The 7,043-nt window shown below is 35.7% G+C and overlaps 1 long non-coding RNA gene across 1 annotated transcript in view; it reads left to right on the forward strand.

Moving 5' to 3' along the window:
• Positions 1–6,756, forward strand: part of LOC135567420 (uncharacterized) — a 32,676-nt gene extending 25,920 nt beyond the window's left edge. Inside the window, exon 5 of the long non-coding RNA XR_010462348.1 lies at positions 5,943–6,756. This is a non-coding gene — a long non-coding RNA (uncharacterized LOC135567420). The remainder of the gene's footprint in view (positions 1–5,942) is intronic.
• Positions 6,757–7,043: the final 287 nt, after the last annotated feature.

Below are 7,043 nucleotides of genomic sequence, written 5' to 3' on the forward strand. Positions count from 1 at the left end.
TATATCTCTCTCTGTCTGGTCAGTTTATTATCTCTCTCTGTCTGGTCAGTTTATTATATCTCTCTGTCTGGTCAGTTTATTATATCTCTCTGTCTGGTCAGTTTATTATATCTCTCTGTCTGGTCAGTTTATTATATCTCTCTGTCTGGTCAGTTTATTATATCTCTCTCTCTCTGTCTGGTCAGTTTATTATATCTCTCTCTCTGTCTGGTCAGTTTATTATATCTCTCTGTCTGGTCAGTTTATTATATCTCTCTGTCTGGTCAGTTTATTATATCTCTCTGTCTGGTCAGTTTATTATATCTCTCTGTCTGGTCAGTTTATTATATCTCTCTCTGTCTGGTCAGTTTATTATATCTCTCTGTCTGGTCAGTTTATTATATCTCTCTGTCTGGTCAGTTTATTATATCTCTCTGTCTGGTCAGTTTATTATATCTCTCTGTCTGGTCAGTTTATTATATCTCTCTGTCTGGTCAGTTTATTATATCTCTCTGTCTGGTCAGTCTGTCTGGTCAGTTTATTATATCTCTCTCTGTCTGGTCAGTTTATTATATCTCTCTGTCTGGTCAGTTTATTATATCTCTCTGTCTGGTCAGTTTATTATATCTCTCTGTCTGGTCAGTTTATTATATCTCTCTGTCTGGTCAGTTTATTATATCTCTCTGTCTGGTCAGTTTATTATATCTCTCTGTCTGGTCAGTTTAGTTTATTATATCTCTCTGTCTGGTCAGTTTATTATATCTCTCTCTCTCTGTCTGGTCAGTTTATTATATCTCTCTGTCTGGTCAGTTTATTATATCTCTCTGTCTGGTCAGTTTATTATATCTCTCTCTGTCTGGTCAGTTTATTATATCTCTCTCTGTCTGGTCAGTTTATTATATCTCTCTGTCTGGTCAGTTTATTATATCTCTCTGTCTGGTCAGTTTATTATATCTCTCTGTCTGGTCAGTTTATTATATCTCTGTCTGGTCAGTTTTTATTATATCTCTCTGTCTGGTCAGTTTATTATATCTCTCTGTCTGGTCAGTTTATTATATCTCTCTGTCTGGTCAGTTTATTATATCTCTCTGTCTGGTCAGTTTATTATATCTCTCTGTCTGGTCAGTTTATTATATCTCTCTGTCTGGTCAGTTTATTATATCTCTCTCTGTCTGGTCAGTTTATTATATCTCTCTGTCTGGTCAGTTTATTATATCTCTCTGTCTGGTCAGTTTATTATATCTCTCTGTCTGGTCAGTTTATTATATCTCTCTGTCTGGTCAGTTTATTATATCTCTGTCTGGTCTCTGTCTGGTCAGTTTATTATATCTCTCTCTCTGTCTGGTCAGTTTATATATCTCTCTGTCTGGTCAGTTTATTATATCTCTCTCTGTCTGGTCAGTTTATTATATCTCTCTGTCTGGTCAGTTTATTATATCTCTCTCTGTCTGGTCAGTTTATTATATCTCTCTGTCTGGTCATCTCTCTGTCTGGTTTATTATATCTCTCTGTCTGGTCAGTTTATTATCTCTCTCTCTCTGTCTGGTCAGTTTATTATATCTCTCTGTCTGGTCAGTTTATTATATCTCTCTGTCTGGTCAGTCATTATATCTCTCTGTCTGGTCAGTTTATTATATCTCTCTGTCTGGTCAGTTTATTATATCTCTCTGTCTGGTCAGTTTATTATATCTCTCTGTCTGGTCAGTTTATTATATCTCTCTGTCTGGTCAGTTTATTATATCTCTCTGTCTGGTCAGTTTATTATATCTCTCTGTCTGGTCAGTTTATTTATATCTCTCTGTCTGGTCAGTTTATTATATCTCTCTGTCTGGTCAGTTTATTATATCTCTCTGTCTGGTCAGTTTATTATATCTCTCTGTCTGGTCAGTTTATTATATCTCTCTCTCTGTCTGGTCAGTTTATTATATATCTCTCTGTCTGGTCAGTTTATTATATCTCTCTGTCTGGTCAGTTTATTATATCTCTCTCTGTCTGGTCAGTTTATTATATCTCTCTGTCTGGTCAGTTTATTATATCTCTCTGTCTGGTCAGTTTATTATATCTCTCTGTCTGGTCAGTTTATTTATCTCTCTCTGTCTGGTCAGTTTATTATATCTCTCTGTCTGGTCAGTTTATTATATCTCTCTGTCTGGTCAGTTTATTATATCTCTCTGTCTGGTCAGTTTATTATATCTCTCTCTGTCTGGTCAGTTTATTATATCTCTCTGTCTGGTCAGTTTATTATATCTCTCTCTCTGTCTGGTCAGTTTATTATATCTCTCTGTCTGGTCAGTTTATTATATCTCTCTGTCTGGTCAGTTTATTATATCTCTCTGTCTGGTCAGTTTATTATATCTCTGTCTGGTCAGTTTATTATATCTCTCTGTCTGGTCAGTTTATTATTATCTCTCTGTCTGGTCAGTTTATTATATCTCTGTCTCTGTCTGTCTGGTCAGTTTATTATATATCTCTCTGTCTGGTCAGTTTATTATATCTCTCTGTCTGGTCAGTTTATTATATCTCTCTGTCTGGTCAGTTTATTATATCTCTCTGTCTGGTCAGTTTGTCTTATATCTCTCTGTCTGGTCAGTTTATTATATCTCTCTGTCTGGTCAGTTTATTATATCTCTCTCTGTCTGGTCAGTTTATTATATATCTCTCTGTCTGGTCAGTTTATTATATCTCTCTGTCTGGTCTCTCTGTCTGGTCAGTTTATTATATATCTCTCTCTGTCTGGTCAGTTTATTATATCTCTCTGTCTGGTCAGTTTATTATATCTCTCTGTCTGGTCAGTTTATTATATCTCTCTGTCTCTCTCTGTCTGGTCAGTTTATTATATCTCTCTCTGTCTGGTCAGTTTATTATATCTCTCTGTCTGGTCAGTTTATTATATCTCTCTGTCTGGTCAGTTTATTATATCTCTCTGTCTGGTCTCTCTGTCTGGTCAGTTTATTATATCTCTCTGTCTGGTCAGTTTATTATATCTCTCTGTCTGGTCAGTTTATTATATCTCTCTGTCTGGTCAGTTTATTATATCTCTCTGTCTGGTCAGTTTATTATATCTCTCTGTCTGGTCAGTTTATTATATCTCTCTGTCTGGTCAGTTTATTATATCTCTCTGTCTGGTCAGTTTATTATATCTCTCTGTCTGGTCAGTTTATTATATCTGTCTGGTCTCTCTGTCTGGTCAGTTTATTATATCTCTCTCTGTCTGGTCAGTTTATTATATTATATCTCTGTCTGGTCAGTTTATTATATCTCTCTGTCTGGTCAGTTTATTATATCTCTCTGTCTGGTCAGTTTATTATATCTCTCTGTCTGGTCAGTTTATTATATCTCTCTCTGTCTGGTCAGTTTATTATATCTCTCTGTCTGGTCAGTTTATTATATCTCTCTGTCTGGTCAGTTTATTATATCTCTCTCTGTCTGGTCAGTTTATTATCTCTCTCTCTGTCTGGTCAGTTTATTATATCTCTCTGTCTGGTCAGTTTATTATATCTCTCTGTCTGGTCAGTTTATTATATCTCTCTGTCTGGTCAGTTTATTATATCTCTCTGTCTGGTCAGTTTATTATATCTCTCTGTCTGGTCAGTTTATTATATCTCTCTGTCTGGTCAGTTTATTATCTCTCTCTCTCTGTCTGGTCAGTTTATTATATCTCTCTCTGTCTGGTCAGTTTATTATATCTCTCTGTCTGGTCAGTTTATTATATCTCTCTGTCTGGTCAGTTTATTATATCTCTCTGTCTGGTCAGTTTATTATATCTCTCTGTCTGGTCAGTTTATTATATCTCTCTGTCTGGTCAGTTTATTATATCTCTCTCTGTCTGGTCTGGTCAGTTTATTATATATCTCTCTGTCTGGTCAGTTTATTATATCTCTCTGTCTGGTCAGTTTATTTATATCTCTCTGTCTGGTCAGTTTATTATATCTCTCTGTCTGGTCAGTTTATTATATCTCTCTGTCTGGTCAGTTTATTATATCTCTCTGTCTGGTCAGTTTATTATATCTCTCTCTCTGTCTGGTCAGTTTATTATATCTCTCTGTCTGGTCAGTTTATTATATCTCTCTGTCTGGTCAGTTTATTATATCTCTCTGTCTGGTCAGTTTATTATATCTCTCTGTCTGGTCAGTTTATTTATAGTTTATTCTCTCTGTCTGGTCAGTTTATTATATCTCTCTCTGTCTGGTCAGTTTATTATATCTCTCTGTCTGGTCAGTTTTTATTATATCTCTCTGTCTGGTCAGTTTATTATATCTCTCTCTCTCTGGTCAGTTTATTATATCTCTCTGTCTGGTCAGTTTATTATATCTCTCTGTCTGGTCAGTTTATTATATCTCTCTCTGTCTGGTCAGTTTATTATATCTCTCTGTCTGGTCAGTTTATTATATCTCTCTGTCTGGTCAGTTTATTATATCTCTCTGTCTGGTCAGTTTATTATATCTCTCTGTCTGGTCAGTTTATTATATCTCTCTGTCTGGTCAGTTTATTATATCTCTCTCTGTCTGGTCAGTTTATTATATCTCTCTGTCTGGTCAGTTTATTATATCTCTCTCTGTCTGGTCAGTTTATTATATCTCTCTGTCTGGTCAGTTTATTATATCTCTCTGTCTGGTCAGTTTATTATATCTCTCTCTCTGTCTGGTCAGTTTATTATATCTCTCTGTCTGGTCAGTTTATTATATCTCTCTGTCTGGTCAGTTTATTATATCTCTCTGTCTGGTCAGTTTATTATATCTCTCTGTCTGGTCAGTTCAGTTTATTATATCTCTCTGTCTGTCAGTTTATTATATCTCTCTGTCTGGTCAGTTTATTATATCTCTCTGTCTATATCTCTGTCTGGTCAGTTTATTATATCTCTCTGTCTGGTCAGTTTATTATATCTCTCTCTGTCTGGTCAGTTTATTATCTCTCTGTCTGGTCAGTTTATTATATCTCTCTGTCTGGTCAGTTTATTATATCTCTCTGTCTGGTCAGTTTATTATATCTCTCTGTCTGGTCAGTTTATTATATCTCTCTCTGTCTGGTCAGTTTATTATATCTCTCTGTCTGGTCAGTTTATTATATCTCTGTCTGGTCAGTTTATTATATCTCTCTGTCTGGTCAGTTTATTATATCTCTCTGTCTGGTCAGTTTATTATATCTCTCTGTCTGGTCAGTTTATTATATCTCTCTGTCTGGTCAGTTTATTATATCTCTCTGTCTGGTCAGTTTATTATATCTCTCTGTCTGGTCAGTTTATTATATCTCTCTGTCTGGTCAGTTTATTATATCTCTCTCTCTCTGTCTGGTCAGTTTATTATATCTCTCTGTCTGGTCAGTTTATTATATCTCTCTGTCTGGTCAGTTTATTATATCTCTCTGTCTGGTCAGTTTATTATATCTCTCTCTCTCTGTCTGGTCAGTTTATTATATCTCTCTCTGTCTGGTCAGTTTATTATATCTCTCTGTCTGGTCAGTTTATTATATCTCTCTGTCTGGTCAGTTTATTATATCTCTCTGTCTGGTCAGTTTATTATATCTCTCTCTCTCTCTGTCTGGTCAGTTTATTATATCTCTCTGTCTGGTCAGTTTATTATATCTCTCTGTCTGGTCAGTTTATTATATCTCTCTCTGTCTGGTCAGTTTATTATATCTCTCTGTCTGGTCAGTTTATTATATCTCTCTGTCTGGTCAGTTTATTATATCTCTCTCTCTGTCTGGTCAGTTTATTATATCTCTCTCTGTCTGGTCAGTTTATTATATCTCTCTGGTCAGTTTATTATATCTCTCTCTCTCTGTCTGGTCTCTCTGTCTGGTCAGTTTATTATATCTCTCTGTCTGGTCAGTTTATTATCTCTCTCTCTCTCTGTCTGGTCAGTTTATTATCTCTCTCTCTCTGTCTGGTCAGTTTATTATCTCTCTCTCTCTGTCTCTCTGTCTGGTGAGGTTATTCTGATGTTGTTCCTTTCTATCTTTAATAGAGTCTGAGACAACTGAAGGGATGGAGATGAAGTCTTTACCAGGGAGGAAGTCTGTTCCTGGTTCAGGGTCTTTACCTGAGAAGAGGCCTTTACTGGGTCCTGGACCACAGAATGATGATCTGGATGAGATGGAGAGGGGAGGAAGAGTTACTACAGACAATAACTCTATGCTATAGGGTTACTATAGAGAGACAATAACTATAGAGCTATAGGGTTACTATAGAGAGACTATAACTATAGAGAGACTATAACTATATGCTATAGGGTTACTATAGAGAGACAATAACTATAGAGCTATAGGGTTACTATAGAGAGACTATAACTATAGAGAGACTATAACTATATGCTATAGGGTTACTATAGAGAGACTATAACTATAGAGAGACTATAACTATATGCTATAGGGTTACTATAGAGAGACAATAACTATATGCTATAGGGTTACTATAGAGAGACTATAACTATAGAGAGACTATAACTATAGAGAGACTATAACTATATGCTATAGGGTTACTATAGAGAGACTATAACTATATGCTATAGGGTTACTATAGAGACTATAACTATAGAGCTGGGTTACTATAGAGAGACTATAACTATAGAGCTGGGTTACTATAGAGAGACTATACCTTTCTATAGAGACCTGTCCCACCTAACAAAGCTGAGTTTCTGAGTATATAACTGAGTGATATGAATCTTGGTAAGACAAAGTTATCTGATAAACGTGTTAGTCAGTTCTCTATAATCCACTTCCAGTAGTTAGTTCTTTACTTTTTGAAGTTTCACTACCCATGTCTGTGTTATGGGTTTATATCCATTTTATATCCATTTCCTGGTTATTCTATGAATGGAATGATGGACTAATGTTCCCAGACTCTCATATGTCCAGTACCTGAATCAGGTCAACCAGACCACAGGACTAATGTCTCCTGTTACAGACTCTCTTATCCAGTACCTGATCCAGGTATATCACCAGAACAGGATAGAGTTGAATTGAATGGTATATGAACCACAGGACTAATGTCTCCTGTTACAGACTCTCTTATGTCCAGTACCTGATCATCAGGTATATCAACCAGACCACAGGACTAATGTCTTAAG

Source organism: Oncorhynchus nerka, unplaced genomic scaffold, assembly GCF_034236695.1.
Source record: "Oncorhynchus nerka isolate Pitt River unplaced genomic scaffold, Oner_Uvic_2.0 unplaced_scaffold_2076, whole genome shotgun sequence".
Taxonomy (NCBI): Eukaryota; Metazoa; Chordata; class Actinopteri; order Salmoniformes; family Salmonidae; genus Oncorhynchus; species Oncorhynchus nerka.